The sequence below is a fragment of the Rhopilema esculentum genome, chromosome 9 (assembly GCF_057945365.1).
Source record: "Rhopilema esculentum isolate cy_ngs chromosome 9, ASM5794536v1, whole genome shotgun sequence".
NCBI lineage: Eukaryota > Metazoa > Cnidaria > Scyphozoa > Rhizostomeae > Rhizostomatidae > Rhopilema > Rhopilema esculentum.
In genome coordinates, this window is record NC_142823.1 from 9,256,108 (window position 1) to 9,281,297 (window position 25,190).

General features: G+C 34.3%; 1 long non-coding RNA gene across 1 annotated transcript in view; it reads right to left on the bottom strand.

Annotated features, from left to right (window-relative positions):
* Positions 1–3,100: 3,100 nt before the first annotated feature.
* The window catches only part of LOC135695553 (uncharacterized), a 69,244-nt gene continuing 47,154 nt past the window's right edge, over positions 3,101–25,190 (bottom strand). The window contains exons 2-3 of the long non-coding RNA XR_016144021.1: positions 5,355–5,758; positions 3,101–4,451 (exon numbers count right to left, since the gene is read on the bottom strand). This is a non-coding gene — a long non-coding RNA (uncharacterized LOC135695553). The remainder of the gene's footprint in view (positions 4,452–5,354; positions 5,759–25,190) is intronic.

Below are 25,190 nucleotides of genomic sequence, written 5' to 3' on the forward strand. Positions count from 1 at the left end.
TCCTACTAATATCCTATCCTACTAATGACCCATCCTACTAATGTCCTATCCTACTAATGTCCTATCCTACTAATGACCAATTTTATTAAAAATCTAACCTACTAATGGCCTATCCTACTAATGTCCTCTCCTACTAATGACCTATCCTACTAATGTCTTAGCCTACTAATGACCAATTTTTTTAAAAACCTATCCTACTAGAGGCCTATCCTATTAAAGTCCTATCCTACTAATGGCCTATCCTACTAATGTCCTATCCTACTAATGTCCTATCCTACTAATGACCATTTTTATTAAAAACCTATCCTACTAGAGGCCTATCCTATTAATGTCCTATCCTACTAATGGTCTATCCTATTAATGTCCTATCCTACTAATGACCAATTTTATTAAAAACCTAACCTACTAATGGCCTATCATATTAATGTCCTAGCCTACTAAAGTCCTATCCTACTAATGACCAATTTTATTAAAAACCTATCCTACTAGAGGCCTATCCTATTAATCTAGCCTACTAATCTCCTATCCTACTAATGACCAATTTTATTAAAAACCTAACCTACTAATGGCCTATCCTACTAATGTTCTATCCTACTAATGACCTATCCTACTAATGTCCTATCTTACTTATGACAAATTTTATCAAAAACCTAACCTACTAATGGCCTATCCTACTAATGATCTATCCTACTAATGGTCTATCCTACTAATGTCTTAGCCTACTAATGACCAATTTTATTAAAAACCTATCCTACTAGAGGCCTATCCTATTAATGTCCTAGCCTACTAATGTCCTATCCTACTAATGACCAATTTTATTAAAAATCTAACCTACTAATGGCCTATCCTACTAATGTCCTATCCTACTTATGACCTATCCTACTAATGTCTTAGATTACTAATGACCAATTTTATTAAAAACCTATCCTACTAGAGGCCTATCCTATTAAAGTCCTATCCTACTAATGGCCTATCCTACTAATGTCCTATCCTACTAATGTCCTATCCTACTAATGACCAATTTTATTAAAAACCTATCCTACTAGAGGCCTATCCTATTAATGTCCTATATACTAATGGACTATCCTACTAATGTCCTATCCTACTAATGACCAATTTTATTAAAAACCTAACCTACTAACGGCCTATCCTACTAATGTCCTATCCTACTAATGTCCTATCCTACTAATGACCAATTTTATTTAAAACCTAAACTACTAATGGCCTATCCTACTAATGTCCTATCCTACTAATGACCTATTCTACTAATGTCCTATCCTACTAATGTCCTATCCTACTAATGACCAATTTCATTAAAAACCTAACCTACTAATGACCTATCCTACTAATGTCCTATCCTACTAATGGTCTATCCTACTAATGTCTTAGCCTACTAATGACAAATTTTATTAAAAACCTATCCTACTAGAGGCCTATCCTATTAATGTCCTAGCCTACTAATGTCCTATCCTACTAATGACCTTTTTTATTAAAAACGTAAACTACTAATAGCCTATCCTATTAATGTCCTATCCTACTAATGGTCTATCCTACTAATGCCCTAACCTACTAATGACCAATTTTATTAAAAACCTAACCTACTAATGGCCTATCCTACTAATGTCGTATCCTACTAATGTCCTATCCTACTAATGACCAATTTTATTAAAAACCTATCCTACTAGAGGCCAATCCTATTAATGTCCTATCCTACTAATGGTCTATCCTACTAATGTCCTTTCCTACTAATGACCAAATTTATTAAAAACCTATCCTACTAGAGGCCTATCCTATTAATGTCCTAGCCTACTAATGTCCTATCCTACTAATGACCAATTTTATTAAAAACCTGAACTACTAATGGCCTATCCTACTAATGTCCTATCCTACTAATGACCCATCCTACTAATGTCCTATCTTACTAATGACCAAGTTTATTAAAAACCTATCCTACTAATGGCCTATCCTACTAATGACCTATCCTACTAATAGTCTAACCTACTAATATCTTATCCTACTAAGGACCAATTTTATTAAAAACCTAACCTACTAATGGCCTATCCTACTAATATCCTATCCTACTAATGACCCATCCTACTAATGTCCTATCCTACTAATGACCAAGTTTATTAAAAACCTATCCTACTAATGGCCTATCCTACTAATGACCTATCCTACTAATAGTCTAACCTACTAATATCTTATCCTACTAAGGACCAATTTTATTAAAAACCTAACCTACTAATGGCCTATCCTACTAATATCCTATCCTACTAATGACCCATCCTACTAATGTCCTATCCTACTAATGACCTATTCTACTAATGTCCTATCCTACTAATGACCAATTTTATTAAAAACCTAACCTACTAATGGCCTATCCTACTAATGTCCTATCCTACTAATGACCAATTTCATTAAAAACCTATCCTACTAATGTCCTATCCTACTAATGTCCTATCCTACTAATGTCTTAGCCTACTAATGACCAATTTTATTAAAAACCTATCCTACTAGAGGCCTATCCTACTAATGTCCTATCCTACTAATGACCAATTTCATTAAAAACCTAAACTACTAATGGCCTATCCTACTAATGTCCTATCCTACTAATGACCTATTCTACTAATGTCCTATCCTACTAATGTCCTATCCTACTAATGACCAATTTCATTAAAAACCTATCCTACTAATGTCCTATCCTACTAATGTCCTATCCTACTAATGTCTTAGCCTACTAATGACCAATTTTATTAAAAACCTATCCTACTAGAGGCCTATCCTACTAATGTCCTATCCTACTAATGGTCTATCCTACTAATGTCTTAGCCCACTAATGACCAATTTTATTAAAAACCTATCCTACTAGAGGCCTATCCTATTAATGTTCTAGCCTACTAATGTCCTATCCTACTAATGACCAATTATATTAAAAACCTATCTTACTAGAGGCCTATCCTACTAATGTCCTATCCTACTAATGACCTATCCTAGTAATGTCCTAGCCTACTAATGCAAAATTTTATTAATAACCTATCCTACTAATGACCTATCCTAGTAATGTCCTAGCCTACTAATGACCAATTTTATTAAACACCTATCCTACTAATGGCCTATCCTACTAATGACCTATCCTACTAATGTCCTAGCCTACTAATGACTTAACCTATTAAACAACAAACATATTAATGACCTATCCTATTAAACACCTTTCCTTCTAATGATCTATCCTACTAATGACGTATTCAGTCAATCAGATATCGTTTTAATGAACTGTCGGATCAATGACCAATCTATCCTATGAAAATTATTTTCTTTTCGAAGACCTACCCAATTGAAGACCTAAAATATTATTGACCAATTCTTTTAAGACCTTTCCTATCCAAAAATCTATGCTATCAGAACTAATTCTATCTATTGTAACAACTTCTACAGCTGATAAAGATAAACACCAACAAACTCCTGGAATGGTTTAAATTGAAAAATTTTCTATATACACAATTATAATTCGAGAAATGGGAGGTTATAAAAAAGCTTGACTTTGCCACTGTGTTTACGATAATATAACTTTACATTGTTTTGAGTTTGACAATTATCCTAAGTTAGAAACTTAACATCGATATATCTGAAAATATAAAGCCAACAATTCAATCATTTAGAGTGAACAGCAAAGCATATTAAAAACCAATTATTAAAGGATATTTACCATTAATTTTGGTATTGTTTATTTTTTTCTATTGCCCATTAGTATGGATGTTATGTAGCAAAGGAAGTCATGATAATTTAATAAAAATTAAAGATCATTACCGCTAGAGTTTTGTGACTATTCATCCTACTTTAATGATTTTGTTGCCAACTTGAAGGAGACTACCATACACCTTAATCATATAGCGTGTCAGCGTATCTAAAATTCTTAACAATCTGAATTCTTGATAATCTAGATTCGACGGTTTTTTGCCAAAAATAACGACTCACAATTATCGTGTATGAAATCTTTCTTGAGACAAAAGGTCAAAACTATAGATTAGAGAATCCGGTCGCTTAGCTTACAAGGTTCAAATATTTGAAACTCACATCTAGATGAATTCAAAACAGCCGAAAATTTGCATTAATTGAAAATCTGATTGAAATTTTGCTCTTAGAAAACGAAGACGTCTTATTTTTCGGCAAATTAACTGTCTTGAAAAAATCCTTGTTATTGCTTCAGGTTAGTCGGATTTTGTGTTTTTTTGCTATTGTTAAACTATCATTAAATAAATCATTCGATGCGATAAACTTATAAACAATAGAATACAGTATGATACAATACCTCTGCCTGCAAGCTGGGTATCCATAGCAACTGTCTGCTCAACCATCGCATTTTCAGCCAGAGTTTTTTTCCTCACAGCGGCAAATACCGGATTCGGCGACACACATTGTTGCCACTGTCTGTGCATGGTCACACTCTCATCCTGAAAGAGAACACAACAGTAAATAACAAAGAAATACTATTCATAAATTGGAAGCCTTTTTTTTCAAGTCTTTATGCGAAATATTCACATTACCATAATCCATACCAATGTTGAGACGGATACAAAAATAATGTCTGAGAATACACTCATTTCTTTTCATATATATCTCCACTAAATCTGACAATAAACAATTTCTGTTAGGGCACAAACTAATATGGTTTTTCTCCATATTTCTGAAGACAAATTAGCTTGCTTTGGGGCTTTATCATAATGGAAAGATGGAACAAGACCAAGAGCGCCATTGCCCAACTGTGAACGTTTGTAGTTCTTTTGCTTTTATCGTTTGTTGCGTCAAGGGAGTGTGGACACTAAAAAACACTGGCATCTTTTGCAATGGAAATCCGTATTAACTTGGGTTAGCATAAAGTCTTTCATGGATCGAAATTCTAAGGGGAATGTATTCTCGATCTTCTATTCAAATTTGGTTTAGAAAAGAACATTGGCCAGGGGATCGAGAAACTCAATCAACATTGAAATATTGGGAAATAATGACAAGATTACGGCCTATTGTGTTCACAAAAATAGAAGCTCAACTATCTGGTGATTGTAAAAGATACTAAAATGATAATTAAAGAAATGTTGCAACTTGAACAAAACATCTAAATTGATCTTCCAATCTATAAAACATAGAACAAAACTGATTTTATAAAAATGAACTTCTCGTTGAATGAAACGTGAGGAAAGATTGTTTTTCGACCTTTAGCATGCTACCACAAATAACACACACGACATTGTGTCAAATGTTCCTCGAATGCTTTGGAAATTGAGATTAACTAAGCCAAAATATTTGTCTAATTTTCCCACAGTCGACAACGAGTATTTGAAAAGTGTTAAGTCATTTACCTGACCAACGTCAAAAGAAATGTTGACTTTCTCATACTGCAAGCCCTTGGACAGCGAAGGAAACTGCCGCCATTTTACGCCCCGCATGTTGATGTAGTGGTTTTTGTTTGACCTTTATCTTCATCAAAACATGGAGGCGGCAGAGATTGAGGTGCTGCTTTATCAGTATAGAAAAGGGTTCAAATTTCTAAAATCTGCACATTGAGGGGTTGAAATTTTAATTTTCTTTGAGCACAACGTCCTCGTGGATGTCTTTTTGTAAACAACAAGGCCAAGTACAGGGTTGATTCAATGCTTGATTCCCGCGCTTTTTTGTGAGAATATGAACGGTCGACCAATCACATCTACTTTTGAAATCACGTGCAAACGTTGTTGTGGTTTCCATTCCTCTTCAACCAACTCGCCTTGAAGAAAATTGCAGATTCGAAAAACTGAAGCTTTTGTTGAGTAGCCAAAGAAGACACATTGTGTTTATCACTCAAATGTATACATTACATCACAGTAATTACACGAAAACTAACATAACTAAGCATTAAGATTGTTACGAATGTCAATGCGATTAATCCATTAACGTGTTACGTGTGATTGTCATAAGGCTCTACTTCACAGTTTTTCTCGTTGCTGCTTGTTGGAAACATGTTGGAAATATTTAGAATTTTTGTTTTACTGGTGTTGGCCTAGCTGGATACGGACCTTTCTTTTATTGCTAGAAACCTCAATTTAATTCTCTTTAAACGTCTTGTTTCAATTGCCTACATCAACAAAACTCAATTCTTTATTCCCGACTTTCTACATTACAAAAATGAATAATAATTAAATATCAGTCTGCTTGTCGTCCAATATTGAAGATTTCATAATCTATTATCACGCAAAGGTCTTGTAATTATTTTTGCATTCACCATTTTAGTCCAAGATTGATAGTACATACATTCGGCCACAAATAAGTAAAAATAAACTAACAAGATAAAATAATCAATATTTTGGAAAATAACATCTCTTTGTGCGTTGTAAATACAATGATTTGATTTGATTTCTTAAGGAGAGTAATTAAATATAAGCCCTCGCGGATAAAATTACTGATATACACTGTTTTTAAATTATAGTTTTAATCCAAGAAATTTATAAAAGGCATCTCTAAGGTCCTCAAATTTGATTCCGATTTTTAAAATGGCTGCGAGGGGGAGCAGGAGCAGTTTTGTCCCAGGTTTTCAATGTCTGTTTTCATGGACACTGGAAGTGGAACAAACTAAGAGCAAGGGGGCAAGCTTGAGTAATGGGCCTTTGAAAATAACTTTCAGCTTCTACTCATTTCTCCAACTAACTACCATTTTATTTCAATCTTCTGTTGGTATCTTGAAAGTTGGCTAACTTTTGGCATAAGGATTTATTATACAAGTTTTGAGAAATGTCGCCATGAATTAAGCACTGGAATCAGAATTTCAACGGAATCTCTCTGATTTTTACAATGGGGCGGTTTCAAGAGTACTTTAATCAAATGGGCACCCTGGCCCCTCTTGCCCCTCCTATCAAAAGGCAACAGGGGGGTTGACCCTCGCGCCCAATTCTCCGGCGTCCCTGTCTGTAATGTCTCGTAATGTAATTCTCTTTTAAGAATGGAATCAACAAACATAACAAAAGTAAAGGTAAATTTTTTAAAGCTATTGAAAGAAAATTACTGTAAGAAAAATTCTGAAATGTATCCTAAGCTAAACTAAAGACTCGTGTCCTAGTAAGTAATGAATTTCATTTTAAATCAGAGTTTGTTAAAAGAAACAAAATTATGTCTGAAAAAAGTAAAAGGTTTGAAACGAATGAATAAATGCAAGCTAATCTAAAAAGCGTGGTCGCGATGGCCACTGCCATTGAATAAGCCCCTAATCGTAATATGCGGATTCTAATCCATGATAAATTGAACACAATTTGGAGAAATGAAGGTAAATGAATAAAAAGAAATTCCAAAATGCTTTTGAATTTGCTGTAAACATCGATTTTTTTTAAATGTTCAATTCTCATAGTGAATTGAAAAAGTAAAAGAGGCTTTCAAAATGGGCTAATTTATTTCAGACAATTCTTTTAATTTCCCACTCTTGTTTAAGCTCTTCTCTCCAATTTGCTCTTACTAGAATTAACCCTGTGGTTGCTCAAAAAAATACCTTCCAACTATCATTAGGTAGGCCACGCAGAAAAATTGAAACTTCACATTTCCAATTTTTCTGCGTTTGCTGAATAATTTCCATTTTGTTCCAAAAAAGAAGCAGTTTTTTATCAAAAATGTCGATAATATGATAGTTCTCATCGATTCGAAGCATTAAGAACAATGACAATTTGTGGACTTAGTCAGAGGGCAGATTAGATAGGCCAGACAGAAAAAATGAAACTTCACATTTGCAATTTTTCTGCTTGGGCTCAATATTTTCGATTCTGTTCCAAAATAGAGGAGTTTTTCACCAAAAATGTTGCTAATATGATAGTTCTCATCGATTTGAAGCATTTAGAACAGTGAAAACTTTTAGACTTAGACAGGGGGCAAATTAGATAGGCCACTAAGAAAATTTGACACTTCACATTTCCAATTTTTCTGTGTAGGATCATTTTTTTCGATTTTGTTCCAAAATAAAGCAATTTTTTTGCCTATAACGTTGATAATATGATAGTTCTCATCGATTTGAAGTATGAAGAACAGCGACAACCTATAGACTTAGACAGAGGGCAAAGTAGATAGGCCACGAAGAAAAATTGAAACTTCACATTTCCAATTTTTCTGCGTAGGATCTTTATTTTCGATTCTGTTCCAAAATAGAGCAGTTTTTTACCAAAAAGGTTGATAATATGATAGTTCTCATCGATTTGAAGCATTTAGAACAGTGACAATTTGTGGACTTAGTCAGAGGGCAGATTAGATAGGCCAGACAGAAAAAATGAAACTTCACATTTGCAATTTTTCTGCTTGGGCTCAATATTTTCGATTCTGTTCCAAAATAGAGGAGTTTTTCACCAAAAATGTTGATAATATGATAGTTCTCATCGATTTGAAGCATTTAGAACAGTGAAAACTTTTAGACTTAGACAGGGGGCAAATTAGATAGGCCACTAAGAAAATTTGACACTTCACATTTCCAATTTTTCTGTATAGGATCATTCTTTTCGATTTTGTTCCAAAATAAAGCAATTTTTTGCCTATAACGTTGATAATATGATAGTTCTCATCGATTTGAAGTATGAAGAACAGCGACAACCTATAGACTTAGACAGAGGGCAAAGTAGATAGGCCACGAAGAAAAATTGAAACTTCACATTTCCAATTTTTCTGCGTAGGATCTTTATTTTCGATTCTGTTCCAAAATAGAGCAATTTTTTACCAAAAAGGTTGATAATACGATAGTTCTCGTCGATTTGAAGTATGAAGAACAGCGACAACTTATAGACTTAGACAGAGGGCAAAATAGATAGGCCACGAAGAAAAATTGAAACTTCACATTTCCAATTTTTCTGCGTTGGCTCAGTATTTTCGATTTTGTTCCAAAAAATAGCAACTTTTACCAAAAAAGGTTGATGATATGATAGCTCTCATCGATTGCATTGAAGCATTGAGAACAGTAACAACTTGTAGACTTAGACAGGGGGCAAATTGGAAAGGCCCCGTATAAAAATTAAAATTTCATAATTCCAATTTCTCTGCGTGGGCTCATTATTTTCGATTCTGTTCCAAAATAAAGCAATTTTTTGCCAAAAACGTTGATAATATGATGGTTCTCATCGATTTGAAGCATGAAGAACAGCGACAACTTATAGACTTAGACAGAGGGCAAAATAGATAGGCCACGAAGAAAAATTGAAACTTCACATTTCCAATTTTTCTGCGTTGGCTCAGTATTTTCCATTCCGTTCCAAAATAGAGCAGTTTTTTACCAAAAACGTTAATAATATGATAGTTCTCATCGATTTGAAGCATTTAGAACAGCGACAACTTATAGACTTAGACAGAGGGCAAAATAGATAGGCCACGAAGAAAAATTGAAACTTCACATTTCCAATTTTTCTGCGTTGGCTCAGTATTTTCCATTCCGTTCCAAAATAGAGCAGTTTTTTACCAAAAACGTTAATAATATGATAGTTCTCATCGATTTGAAGCATTTAGAACAGTGAAAACGTGTAGACTTAGATAGGGAGCAAATTAGATAGGCTACGAAGGAAAATTGAAACTTCACATTTCCAATTTTTCTGCGTTGGCTCAGTATTTTCGATTTTGTTCCAAAAAAAAGCAACTTTTACCAAAAACGGTTGATGATATGATAGCTCTCATCGATTGCATTGAAGCATTGAGAACAGTAACAACTTGTAGACTTAGACAGGGGGCAAATTGGAAAGGCCCCGTATAAAAATTAAAATTTCATAATTCCAATTTCTCTGCGTGGGCTCATTATTTTCGATTCTGTTCCAAAATAAAGCAATTTTTTGCCAAAAACGTTGATAATATGATGGTTCTCATCGATTTGAAGCATGAAGAACAGCGACAACTTATAGACTTAGACAGAGGGCAAAATAGATAGGCCACGAAGAAAAATTGAAACTTCACATTTCCAATTTTTCTGCGTTGGCTCAGTATTTTCCATTCCGTTCCAAAATAGAGCAGTTTTTTACCAAAAACGTTAATAATATGATAGTTCTCATCGATTTGAAGCATTTAGAACAGTGAAAACGTGTAGACTTAGACAGGGAGCAAATTAGATAGGCTACGAAGGAAAATTGAAACTTCACATTTCCCATTTTTTCTGCGTGGGCTCATTATGTTCGATTCTGTCTCAAAATAGAGCAATTTTTTACCAAAAACGTTGATAATACGATAGTTCTCGTCAATTTGAAGTATGAAGAACAGCGACAACTTATAGACTTAGACAGAGGGCAAAATAGATAGGCCACGAAGAAAAATTGAAACTTCACATTTCCAATTTTTCTGCGTTGGCTCAGTATTTTCGATTTTGTTCCAAAAAATAGCAACTTTTACCAAAAAAGGTTGATGATATGATAGCTCTCATCGATTGCATTGAAGCATTGAGAACAGTAACAACTTGTAGACTTAGACAGGGGGCAAATTGGAAAGGCCCCGTATAAAAATTAAAATTTCATAATTCCAATTTCTCTGCGTGGGCTCATTATTTTCGATTCTGTTCCAAAATAAAGCAATTTTTTGCCAAAAACGTTGATAATATGATGGTTCTCATCGATTTGAAGCATGAAGAACAGCGACAACTTATAGACTTAGACAGAGGGCAAAATAGATAGGCCACGAAGAAAAATTGAAACTTCACATTTCCAATTTTTCTGCGTTGGCTCAGTATTTTCCATTCCGTTCCAAAATAGAGCAGTTTTTTACCAAAAACGTTAATAATATGATAGTTCTCATCGATTTGAAGCATTTAGAACAGTGAAAACGTGTAGACTTAGATAGGGAGCAAATTAGATAGGCTACGAAGGAAAATTGAAACTTCACATTTCCAATTTTTCTGCGTTGGCTCAGTATTTTCGATTTTGTTCCAAAAAAAAGCAACTTTTACCAAAAACGGTTGATGATATGATAGCTCTCATCGATTGCATTGAAGCATTGAGAACAGTAACAACTTGTAGACTTAGACAGGGGGCAAATTGGAAAGGCCCCGTATAAAAATTAAAATTTCATAATTCCAATTTCTCTGCGTGGGCTCATTATTTTCGATTCTGTTCCAAAATAAAGCAATTTTTTGCCAAAAACGTTGATAATATGATGGTTCTCATCGATTTGAAGCATGAAGAACAGCGACAACTTATAGACTTAGACAGAGGGCAAAATAGATAGGCCACGAAGAAAAATTGAAACTTCACATTTCCAATTTTTCTGCGTTGGCTCAGTATTTTCCATTCCGTTCCAAAATAGAGCAGTTTTTTACCAAAAACGTTAATAATATGATAGTTCTCATCGATTTGAAGCATTTAGAACAGTGAAAACGTGTAGACTTAGACAGGGAGCAAATTAGATAGGCTACGAAGGAAAATTGAAACTTCACATTTCCCATTTTTTCTGCGTGGGCTCATTATGTTCGATTCTGTCTCAAAATAGAGCAATTTTTCACCAAAAACGTTGATAATACGATAGTTCTCGTCGATTTGAAGTATGAAGAACAGCGACAACTTATAGACTTAGACAGAGGGCAAAATAGATAGGCCACGAAGAAAAATTGAAACTTCACATTTCCAATTTTTCTGCGTTGGCTCAGTATTTTCGATTTTGTTCCAAAAAATAGCAACTTTTACCAAAAAAGGTTGATGATATGATAGCTCTCATCGATTGCATTGAAGCATTGAGAACAGTAACAACTTGTAGACTTAGACAGGGGGCAAATTGGAAAGGCCCCGTATAAAAATTAAAATTTCATAATTCCAATTTCTCTGCGTGGGCTCATTATTTTCGATTCTGTTCCAAAATAAAGCAATTTTTTGCCAAAAACGTTGATAATATGATGGTTCTCATCGATTTGAAGCATGAAGAACAGCGACAACTTATAGACTTAGACAGAGGGCAAAATAGATAGGCCACGAAGAAAAATTGAAACTTCACACTTCCAATTTTTCTGCGTTGGCTCAGTATTTTCCATTCCGTTCCAAAATAGAGCAGTTTTTTACCAAAAACGTTAATAATATGATAGTTCTCATCGATTTGAAGCATTTAGAACAGTGAAAACGTGTAGACTTAGACAGGGAGCAAATTAGATAGGCTACGAAGGAAAATTGAAACTTCACATTTCCCATTTTTTCTGCGTGGGCTCATTATGTTCGATTCTGTCTCAAAATAGAGCAATTTTTTACCAAAAACGTTGATAATACGATCGTTCTCGTCGATTTGAAGTATGAAGAACAGCGACAACTTATAGACTTAGACAGAGGGCAAAATAGATAGGCCACGAAGAAAAATTGAAACTTCACATTTCCAATTTTTCTGCGTTGGCTCAGTATTTTCGATTTTGTTCCAAAAAATAGCAACTTTTACCAAAAAAGGTTGATGATATGATAGCTCTCATCGATTGCATTGAAGCATTGAGAACAGTAACAACTTGTAGACTTAGACAGGGGGCAAATTGGAAAGGCCCCGTATAAAAATTAAAATTTCATAATTCCAATTTCTCTGCGTGGGCTCATTATTTTCGATTCTGTTCCAAAATAAAGCAATTATTTGCCAAAAACGTTGATAATATGATGGTTCTCATCGATTTGAAGCATGAAGAACAGCGACAACTTATAGACTTAGACAGAGGGCAAAATAGATAGGCCACGAAGAAAAATTGAAACTTCACATTTCCAATTTTTCTGCGTTGGCTCAGTATTTTCCATTCCGTTCCAAAATAGAGCAGTTTTTTACCAAAAACGTTAATAATATGATAGTTCTCATCGATTGCATTGAAGCATTGAGAACAGTAACAACTTGTAGACTTAGACAGGGGGCAAATTGGAAAGGCCCCGTATAAAAATTAAAATTTCATAATTCCAATTTTTCTGCGTTGGCTCAGTATTTTCCATTCCGTTCCAAAATAGAGCAGTTTTTTACCAAAAACGTTAATAATATGATAGTTCTCATCGATTTGAAGCATTTAGAACAGTGAAAACGTGTAGACTTAGATAGGGAGCAAATTAGATAGGCTACGAAGGAAAATTGAAACTTCACATTTCCAATTTTTCTGCGTTGGCTCAGTATTTTCGATTTTGTTCCAAAAAAAAGCAACTTTTACCAAAAACGGTTGATGATATGATAGCTCTCATCGATTGCATTGAAGCATTGAGAACAGTAACAACTTGTAGACTTAGACAGGGGGCAAATTGGAAAGGCCCCGTATAAAAATTAAAATTTCATAATTCCAATTTCTCTGCGTGGGCTCATTATTTTCGATTCTGTTCCAAAATAAAGCAATTTTTTGCCAAAAACGTTGATAATATGATGGTTCTCATCGATTTGAAGCATGAAGAACAGCGACAACTTATAGACTTAGACAGAGGGCAAAATAGATAGGCCACGAAGAAAAATTGAAACTTCACATTTCCAATTTTTCTGCGTTGGCTCAGTATTTTCCATTCCGTTCCAAAATAGAGCAGTTTTTTACCAAAAACGTTAATAATATGATAGTTCTCATCGATTTGAAGCATTTAGAACAGTGAAAACGTGTAGACTTAGACAGGGAGCAAATTAGATAGGCTACGAAGGAAAATTGAAACTTCACATTTCCCATTTTTTCTGCGTGGGCTCATTATGTTCGATTCTGTCTCAAAATAGAGCAATTTTTTACCAAAAACGTTGATAATACGATAGTTCTCGTCGATTTGAAGTATGAAGAACAGCGACAACTTATAGACTTAGACAGAGGGCAAAATAGATAGGCCACGAAGAAAAATTGAAACTTCACATTTCCAATTTTTCTGCGTTGGCTCAGTATTTTCGATTTTGTTCCAAAAAATAGCAACTTTTACCAAAAAAGGTTGATGATATGATAGCTCTCATCGATTGCATTGAAGCATTGAGAACAGTAACAACTTGTAGACTTAGACAGGGGGCAAATTGGAAAGGCCCCGTATAAAAATTAAAATTTCATAATTCCAATTTCTCTGCGTGGGCTCATTATTTTCGATTCTGTTCCAAAATAAAGCAATTTTTTGCCAAAAACGTTGATAATATGATGGTTCTCATCGATTTGAAGCATGAAGAACAGCGACAACTTATAGACTTAGACAGAGGGCAAAATAGATAGGCCACGAAGAAAAATTGAAACTTCACACTTCCAATTTTTCTGCGTTGGCTCAGTATTTTCCATTCCGTTCCAAAATAGAGCAGTTTTTTACCAAAAACGTTAATAATATGATAGTTCTCATCGATTTGAAGCATTTAGAACAGTGAAAACGTGTAGACTTAGACAGGGAGCAAATTAGATAGGCTACGAAGGAAAATTGAAACTTCACATTTCCCATTTTTTCTGCGTGGGCTCATTATGTTCGATTCTGTCTCAAAATAGAGCAATTTTTTACCAAAAACGTTGATAATACGATAGTTCTCGTCGATTTGAAGTATGAAGAACAGCGACAACTTATAGACTTAGACAGAGGGCAAAATAGATAGGCCACGAAGAAAAATTGAAACTTCACATTTCCAATTTTTCTGCGTTGGCTCAGTATTTTCGATTTTGTTCCAAAAAATAGCAACTTTTACCAAAAAAGGTTGATGATATGATAGCTCTCATCGATTGCATTGAAGCATTGAGAACAGTAACAACTTGTAGACTTAGACAGGGGGCAAATTGGAAAGGCCCCGTATAAAAATTAAAATTTCATAATTCCAATTTCTCTGCGTGGGCTCATTATTTTCGATTCTGTTCCAAAATAAAGCAATTATTTGCCAAAAACGTTGATAATATGATGGTTCTCATCGATTTGAAGCATGAAGAACAGCGACAACTTATAGACTTAGACAGAGGGCAAAATAGATAGGCCACGAAGAAAAATTGAAACTTCACATTTCCAATTTTTCTGCGTTGGCTCAGTATTTTCCATTCCGTTCCAAAATAGAGCAGTTTTTTACCAAAAACGTTAATAATATGATAGTTCTCATCGATTGCATTGAAGCATTGAGAACAGTAACAACTTGTAGACTTAGACAGGGGGCAAATTGGAAAGGCCCCGTATAAAAATTAAAATTTCATAATTCCAATTTTTCTGCGTTGGCTCAGTATTTTCCATTCCGTTCCAAAATAGAGCAGTTTTTTACCAAAAACGTTAATAATATGATAGTTCTCATCGATTTGAAGCATTTAGAACAGTGAAAACGTGTAGACTTAGATAGGGAGCAAATTAGATAGGCTACGAAGGAAAATTGAAACTTCACATTTCCAATTTTTCTGCGTTGGCTCAGTATTTTCGATTTTGTTCCAAAAAAAAGCAACTTTTACCAAAAACGGTTGATGATATGATAGCTCTCATCGATTGCATTGAAGCATTGAGAACAGTAACAACTTGTAGACTTAGACAGGGGGCAAATTGGAAAGGCCCCGTATAAAAATTAAAATTTCATAATTCCAATTTCTCTGCGTGGGCTCATTATTTTCGATTCTGTTCCAAAATAAAGCAATTTTTTGCCAAAAACGTTGATAATATGATGGTTCTCATCGATTTGAAGCATGAAGAACAGCGACAACTTATAGACTTAGACAGAGGGCAAAATAGATAGGCCACGAAGAAAAATTGAAACTTCACATTTCCAATTTTTCTGCGTTGGCTCAGTATTTTCCATTCCGTTCCAAAATAGAGCAGTTTTTTACCAAAAACGTTAATAATATGATAGTTCTCATCGATTTGAAGCATTTAGAACAGTGAAAACGTGTAGACTTAGACAGGGAGCAAATTAGATAGGCTACGAAGGAAAATTGAAACTTCACATTTCCAATTTTTCTGCGTTGGCTCAGTATTTTCGATTTTGTTCCAAAAAAAAGCAAATTTTACCAAAAACGGTTGATGATATGATAGCTCTCATCGATTGCATTGAAGCATTGAGAACAGTAACAACTTGTAGACTTAGACAGGGGGCAAATTGGAAAGGCCCCGTATAAAAATTAAAATTTCATAATTCCAATTTCATCGCGTGGGCTCATTATTTTCGATTCTGTTCCAAAATAAAGTAATTTTTTGCCAAAAACGTTGATAATATGATAGTTCTCATCGATTTGAAGTGTGAAGAACAGCGACAACTTATAGACTTAGACAGAGGGCAAAATAGATAGGCCACGAAGAAAAATTGAAACTTCACATTTCCAATTTTTCTGCGTTGGCTCAGTATTTTCCATTCCGTTCCAAAATAGGGCAGTTTTTTACCAAAAACGTTAATAATACGATAGTTCTCATCGATTTGAAGCATTTAGAACAGTGAAAACTTGTAGACTTAGACAGGGAGCAAATTAGATAGGCTACGAAGGAAAATTGAAACTTCACCTTTTTCAATTTTTCTCCGTTGGCTCAGTATTTTCGATTTTGTTCCAAAAAAAAGCAACTTTTACCAAAAAAGGTTGATGATATGATAGCTCTCATCGATTGCATTGAAGCATTGAGAACAGTAACAACTTGTAGACTTAGACAGGGGGCAAATTGGAAAGGCCCCGTATAAAAATTAAAATTTCATAATTCCAATTTCTCTGCGTGGGCTCATTATTTTCGATTCTGTTCCAAAATAAAGCAATTTTTTGCCAAAAACGTTGATAATATGATAGTTCTCATCGATTTGAAGTATGAAGAACAGCGACAACTTATAGACTTAGACAGGGAGCAAATTAGATAGGCTACGAAGGAAAATTGAAACTTCACATTTCCAATTTTTCTGCGTTGGCTCAGTATTTTCGATTTTGTTCCAAAAAATAGCAACTTTTACCAAAAAAGGTTGATGATATGATAGCTCTCATCGATTGCATTGAAGCATTGAGAACAGTAACAACTTGTAGACTTAGACAGGGGGCAAATTGGAAAGGCCCCGTATAAAAATTAAAATTTCATAATTCCAATTTCTCTGCGTGGGCTCATTATTTTCGATTCTGTTCCAAAATAAAGCAATTTTTTGCCAAAAACGTTGATAACAAGATAGTTCTCATTGATTTCAAGCATTAGGACTAGCGACAATTTGCAGACTGAGAAAGGGGGGCAAATTAAATAGGCCACGCAGAAAAAGTGAAACTTCACATTTCCAATTTTTCTGCGTGGGCCCATTATATTCGATTCCGTTCCTAAATAAAGAATCTTTTTACCAAAAACGTTGATAATATTATAGTTCTTGTCGATTTGAAGAATTAAGAACAGTGACAACTTGTAGACTAAGACAGAAGGCAAATTAGATAGGCCATGCAGAAAATTTGAAACTTCACATTTTCAATTTTTCTGTGTGGGCTCATTATAGTCCATTCTTTTCCAAAATATAACAGTTTTTTACCAAAAAAGGTTGATGATATGATAGCTCTCATCAATTGCATTGAATCATCGAGAACAGCGACAATTTGAAGACTTAGACAGGGGGCAAAATAGATAGTCCACGACGAAAAATTGAAACTTCACATTTCCAATTTTCTGCGTAGGATCTTTTTTTCGATTCTGTTCCAAAATAGAGCAGTTTTTTACCAAAAAGGTTGATAATATGATAGTTTTCATCAATTTGAAGCATTTAGAACAGTGACAACTTGTAGACCTTGACAGGGGGCAAATTAGATAGGCCACGAAGAAAAATTGAAACTTCACATTTCAAATTTTTCTGCGTGGGCCCATTATATTCGATTCCGTTCCTAAATAAAGAATCTTTTTACCAAAAACGTCGATAATATTATAGTTCTTGTCGATTTGAAGAATTAAGAACAGTGACAACTTGTAGACTAAGACAGAAGGCAAATTAGATAGGCCATGCAGAAAATTTGAAACTTCACATTTCCATTTCTGTGTGGGCTCATTATAGTCCATTCTATTCCAAAATATAGCAATTTTTTGCCAAAAACGTTGATAATATTATAGTTCTTGTCGATTTGAAGAATTAAGAACAGTGACAACTTGTAGACTAAGACAGAAGGCAAATTAGATAGGCCACTAAGAAAATTTGAAACTTCACATTTCCAATTTTTCTGCGTTGGCTCAGTATTTTCCATTCCGTTCCAAAATAGGGCAGTTTTTTACCAAAAACGTTAATAATATGATAGTTCTCATCAATTTGAAGCATTTAGAACAGTAAAAACTTGTAGACTTAGACAGGGAGCAAATTAGATAGGCTACGAAGGAAAATTGAAACTTCACCTTTTTCAATTTTTCTGCGTTGGCTCAGTATTTTCGATTTTGTTCCAAAAAATAGCAACTTTTACCAAAAAAGGTTGATGATATGATAGCTCTCATCGATTGCATTGAAGCATTGAGAACAGTAACAACTTGTAGACTTAGACAGGGGGCAAATTGGAAAGGCCCCGTATAAAAATTAAACTTTCATAATTCCAATTTCTCTGCGTGGGCTCATTATTTTCGATTCTGTTCCAAAATAAAGCAATTTCTTGCCAAAAACGTTGATAATATGATAGTTCTCATCGATTTGAAGTATGAAGAACAGCGACAACTTATAGACTTAGACAGAGGGCAAAAATGATAGGCCACGAAGAAAAATTGAAACTTCACATTTCCTATTTTTCCGCGTGGGCTCATTATAGTCCATTATGTTCCAAAATATAACAGTTTTTTCCAAAAAAGGTTAAGGAGATGATAGCTCTCATCGATTGCATTGAATCATTGAGAACAGCGACAATTTGTAGACTTAGACAGGGGGCAAAATAGATAGTCCACGAAGAAAAATTGAAACTTCACATTTCCAATTTTTCTGCCTTGGATCTGTATTTTCCATTCCGTTCCAAAATAGAGCAGTTTTTTACCAAAAACCTTAATAATATGATAGTTTTCATCGATTTGAAGCATTTAAAACAGTGACAACTTGTAGGTTTTGACAGGGGGCAAATTAGATAGGCCATAAAGAAAAATTGAAACTTCACATTTCCAATATTTCTGAGGGGGCTCATTATTTCCCATTCCTTTCCAAAATAGAGCAGTTTTTAACCAAAAACCCTAATAATATGATAGTTCTCATCGGTTTGAAGCATTTAGAACAGTGACAACTTGTAGACTTAGTCAGGGGGCAAATTAGATAGGCCACGAAAAAAAATTAAAACTTCACATTTCAAATTTTTCTGCGTTGGCTCTGTATTTTCCATTCCGTTCCAAAATAGAGTAGTTTTTAACCAAAAACGTTAATAATATGATAGTTCTCATCCATTTGAAGCATTTAGAACAGTGAAAATTTGTAAACTTAGACAGGGAGCAAATTAGATAGGCTACGAAGGAAAATTGAAAATTCACATTATCAATTTTTCTGCGTTGGCTCAGTATTTTCTATTCCGTTCCAAAATAGAGCAGTTTTTTACCAAAAACGTTAATAATATGATAGGTCTCATCGATTGGAAGCATTTAGAACAGTGAAAACTTGTAGACTTAGACAGGGAGCAAATTAGCTAGGCTACGAAGGAAAATTGAAACTTCACATTTCCAATTTTTCTGCGTTGGCTCAGTATTTTCGATTCTGTTCCAAAAAAAGCAACTTTTACCAAAAAAGGTTGATGATATGATAGCTCTCATCGATTGCATTGAAGCATTGAGAACAGTAACAACTTGTAGACTTAGACAGGGGGCAAATTGGAAAGGCCCCGTATAAAAATTAAAATTTCATAATTCCAATTTCTCTGCGTGGGCTCATTATTTTCGATTCTGTTCCAAAATAAAGCAATTTTTTGCCAAAAACGTTGATAAAATGATAGTTCTCATCGAATTGAAGTATGAAGAACAGCGACAACTTATAGACTTAGACAGAGGGCAAATTAGATAGGCCACGAAAAAAAATTGAAACTTCACATTTCCAATTTTTCTGCGTTGGCTCTGTATTTTCCATTCCGTTCCAAAATAGAGCAGTTTTTTACCAAAAACGTTAATAATATGATAGTTCTCATCCATTTGAAGCATTTAGAACAGTGACAACTTGTAGACTTTGACAGGGGGCAAATTAGATAGGCCAGGAAGAAAAATTGAAACTTCACATTTCCAATTTTTCTGCGTTGGCTCTGTATTTTCCATTCCGTTCCAAAATAGAGCAGTTTTTTACCAAAAACGTTAATCATATAATAGTTCTCATCGATTTGAAGCATTTAGAACAGTGAAAACTTGTAAACTTAGACAGGGAGCAAATTAGATAGGCTACGAAGGAAAATTGAAACTTCACATTTCCAATTTTTCTGCGTTGGCTCAGTATTTTCGATTCTGTTCCAAAAAATAGCAACTTTTACCAAAAAAGGTTGATGATATGATAGCTCTCATCGATTGCATTGAAGCATTGAGAACAGTAACAACTTGTAGACTTAGACAGAGGGCAAATTGGAAAGGCCCCGTATAAAAATTAAAATTTCATAATTCCAATTTCTCTGCTTGGGCTCATTATTTTCGATTCTGTTACAAAATAAAGCAATTTTTTGCCAAAAACGTTGATAATATGATAGTTCTCATCGATTTGAAGTATGAAGAACAGCGACAACTTATAGACTTAGACAGAGGGCAAATTAGATAGGCCACGAAGAAAAATTGAAACTTCACATTTCCAATTTTTCTGCGTTGGCTCTGTATTTTCCATTCCGTTCCAAAATAGAGCGGTTTTTTACCAAAAACCTTAATCATATGATAGTTCTCATCCAATTGAAGCATTTAGAACAGTGACAACTTGTAGACTTAGACAGGGGGCAAATTAGATAGGCCACGAAGAAAAATTGAAACTTCACATTATCAATTTTTCTGCGTTGGCTCAGTATTTTCTATTCCGTTCCAAAATAGAGCAGTTTTTTACCAAAAACCTTAATAATATGATAGTTCTCATCGATTTGAAGCATTTAGAACAGTGACAACTTGTAGACTTAGACAGGGGGCAAATTAGATAGGCCACGAAAAAAAATTGAAACTTCACATTTCCAATTTTTCTGCGTAGGATCTTTATTTTCGATTCTGTTCCAAAAAATAGCAGTTTTTGCCAAAAAGGTTGATAATATGATAGTTCTCATCGATTTGAAGCATTTAGAAAAGTGACAACTTGTAGACTTTGACAGGGGGCAAATTAGATAGGCCACGAAGAAAAATTGAAACTTCACATTTCCAATATTTCTGAGGGGGTTCATTATTTCCCATTCCGTTCCAAAATAGAGCAGTTTTTAACCAAAAACCCTAATAATATGATAGTTCTCATCGGTTTGAAGCATTTAGAACAGTGACAACTTGTAGACTTTGACAGGGGGCAAATTAGATAGGCCACGAAGAAAAATTGAAACTTCACATTTCCAATATTTCTGAGGGGGCTCATTATTTCCCATTCCGTTCCAAAATAGAGCAGTTTTTTATCAAAAAAGGTTGATAATATGATAGTTCTCATCTATTTCAAGCATTTAGAACAGTGACAACTTGTAGACTTAGACAGGGGGCAAATTAGATAGGCCACGAAGAAAAATTGAAACTTCACATTTCCAATATTTCTGAGGGGGCTCATTATTTCCCATTCCGTTCCAAAATAGAGCAGTTTTTAACCAAAAACCTTAATAATATGATAGTTCTCATCGATTTGAAGCATTTAGAACAGTGACAACTTGTAGACTTAGACAGGGGGCAAATTAGATAGGCCACGAAAAAAAATTGAAACTTCACATTTCAAATTTTTCTGCGTAGGATCTTTATTTTCGATTCTGTTCCAAAAAATAGCAGTTTTTTGCCAAAAAGGTTGATAATATGATAGTTCTCATCGATTTGAAGCATTTAGAACAGTGACAACTTGTAGACTTAGACAGGGGGCAAATTAGATAGACCACGAAAAAAAATTGAAACTTCACATTTCCAATTTTTCTGCATTGGCTCTGTATTTTCCATTCCGTTCCAAAATAGAGCGGTTTTTTACCAAAAACCTTAATAATATGATAGTTCTCATCTAATTGAAGCATTTAGAACAGTGACAACTTGTAGACTTAGACAGGGGGCAAATTAGATAGGCCACGAAGAAAAATTGAAACTTCACATTTCCAATATTTCTGAGGGGGCTCATTATTTCCCATTCCGTTCCAAAATAGAGCAGTTTTTAACCAAAAACCTTAATAATATGATAGTTCTCATCGATTTGAAGCATTTAGAACAGTGACAACTTGTAGACTTAGACAGGGGGCAAATTAGATAGACCACGAAAAAAAATTGAAACTTCACATTTCAAATTTTTCTGCGTAGGATCTTTATTTTCGATTCTGTTCCAAAAGATAGCAGTTTTTTACCAAAAAGGTTGATAATATGATAGTTCTCATCTAATTGAAGCATTTAGAACAGTGACAACTTGTAGATTTAGAAAAGGGGCAAATTAGATAGGCCACGAAGAAAAATTGAAACTTCACATTTCCAATATTTCTGAGGGGGCTCATTATTTCCCATTCCGTTCCAAAATAGAGCAGTTTTTAACCAAAAACCTTAATAATATGATAGTTCTCAGCGATTTGAAGCATTTAGAACAGTGACAACTTGTAGACTTAGACAGGGGGCAAATTAGATAGGCCACGAAAAAAAATTGAAACTTCACATTTCAAATTTTTCTGCGTAGGATCTTTATTTTCGATTCTGTTCCAAAAAATAGCAGTTTTTTGCCAAAAAGGTTGATAATATGATAGTTCTCATCTAATTCAAGCTTTTAGAACAGTGACAACTTGTAGACTTAGACAGGGGGCAAATTAGATAGGCCACGAAGAAAAATTGAAACTTCACATTTCCAATATTTCTGAGGGGGCTCATTATTTCCCATTCCGTTCCAAAATAGAGCAGTTTTTAACCAAAAACCTTAATAATATGATAGTTCTCATCGATTTGAAGCATTTAGAACAGTGACAACTTGTAGACTTAGACAGGGGGCAAATTAGATAGGCCACGAAAAAAAATTGAAACTTCACATTTCAAATTTTTCTGCGTAGGATCTTTATTTTCGATTCTGTTCCAAAAATAGCAGTTTTTTGCCAAAAAGGTTGATAATATGATAGTTCTCATCGATTTGAAGCATTTAGAACAGTGACAACTTGTAGACTTAGACAGGGGGCAAATTAGATAGACCACGAAAAAAAATTGAAACTTCACATTTCAAATTTTTCTGCGTAGGATCTTTATTTTCGATTCTGTTCCAAAAGATAGCAGTTTTTTACCAAAAAGGTTGATAATATGATAGTTCTCATCGGTTTGAAGCATTTAGAACAGTGACAACTTGTAGATTTAGAAAGGGGGCAAATTAGATAGGCCACGAAGAAAAATTGAAACTTCACATTTCCAATATTTCTGAGGGGGCTCATTATTTCCCATTCCGTTCCAAAATAGAGCAGTTTTTTACCAAAAAAGGTTGATGATATGATAGCTCTCATCAATTGCATTGAATCATCGAGAACAGCGACAACTTGTAGACTTTGACAGGGGGCAAATTAGATAGGCCACGAAGAAAAATTGAAACTTCACATTTCCAATTTTTCTGCGTTGGCTCTGTATTTTCCATTCCGTTCCAAAATATAACAGTTTTTTACCAAAAAGGTTGATAATATGATAGTTCTCATCAATTTGAAACATTTAGAACAGTGACAACTTGTAGACTTAGACAGGGGGTAAATTAGATAGTCCACGAAAAAAAATTGAAACTTCACATTTCCAATTTTTCTGCGTAGGATCTTTATTTTCGATTCTGTTCCAAAATATAGTATCTTTTTACCAAAAAGGTTGATAATATGATAGTTCTCATCGATTTGAAGCATTTAGAACAGTGACAACTTGTAGACTTTGACAGGGGGCAAATTAGATAGGCCACGAAGAAAAATTGAAACTTCACATTTCCAATATTTCTGCGTTGGCTCTGTATTTTCCATTCCGTTCCAAAATAGAGCAGTTTTTAACCAAAAACCTTAATAATATGATAGTTCTCAGCGATTTGAAGTATTTAGAACAGTGACAACTTGTAGACTTAGACAGGGGGCAAATTAGATAGGCCACGAAAAAAAATTGAAACTTCACATTTCCAATTTTTCTGCGTGGGCCCATTATATTCGATTCCGTTCCTAAATAAAGAATCTTTTTACCAAAAACGTTGATAATATTATAGTTCTTGTCGATTTGAAGAATTAAGAACAGTGACAACTTGTAGACTGAGACAGAAGGCAAATTAGATAGGCCATGCAGAAAATTTGAAACTTCACATTTTCAATTTTTCTGTGTGGGCTCATTATAGCCCATTCTGTTCCAAAATATAACAGTTTTTTACCAAAAAAGGTTGATGATATGATAGCTTTCATCAATTGCATTGAATCATCGAGAAAAGCGACAACTTGTAGACTTTGACAGGGGGCAAATTAGATAGGCCACGAAGAAAAATTGAAACTTCACATTTCCAATTTTTCTGCGTTGGCTCTGTATTTTCCATTCCGTTCCAAAATATAACAGTTTTTTACCAAAAAGGTTGATAATATGATAGTTCTCATCAATTTGAAACATTTAGAACAGTGACAACTTGTAGACTTAGACAGGGGGTAAATTAGATAGTCCACGAAAAAAAATTGAAACTTCACATTTCCAATTTTTCTGCGTAGGATCTTTATTTTCGATTCTGTTCCAAAATATAGTATCTTTTTACCAAAAAGGTTGATAATATGATAGTTCTCATCGATTTGAAGCATTTAGAACAGTGACAACTTGTAGACTTTGACAGGGGGCAAATTAGATAGGCCACGAAGAAAAATTGAAACTTCACATTTCCAATTTTCTGCGTTGGCTCTGTATTTTCCATTCCGTTCCAAAATAGAGCAGTTTTTAACCAAAAACCTTAATAATATGATAGTTCTCATCGATTTGAAGCATTTAGAACAGTGACAACTTGTAGACTTAGACAGGGGGCAAATTAGATAGGCCACGAAAAAAAATTGAAACTTCACATTTCCAATTTTTCTGCGTGGGCCCATTATATTCGATTCCGTTCCTAAATAAAGAATCTTTTTACCAAAAACGTTGATAATATTATAGTTCTTGTCGATTTGAAGAATTAAGAACAGTGACAACTTGTAGACTGAGACAGAAGGCAAATTAGATAGGCCATGCAGAAAATTTGAAACTTCACATTTTTAATTTTTCTGTGTGGGCTCATTATAGCCCATTCTGTTCCAAAATATAACAGTTTTTTACCAAAAA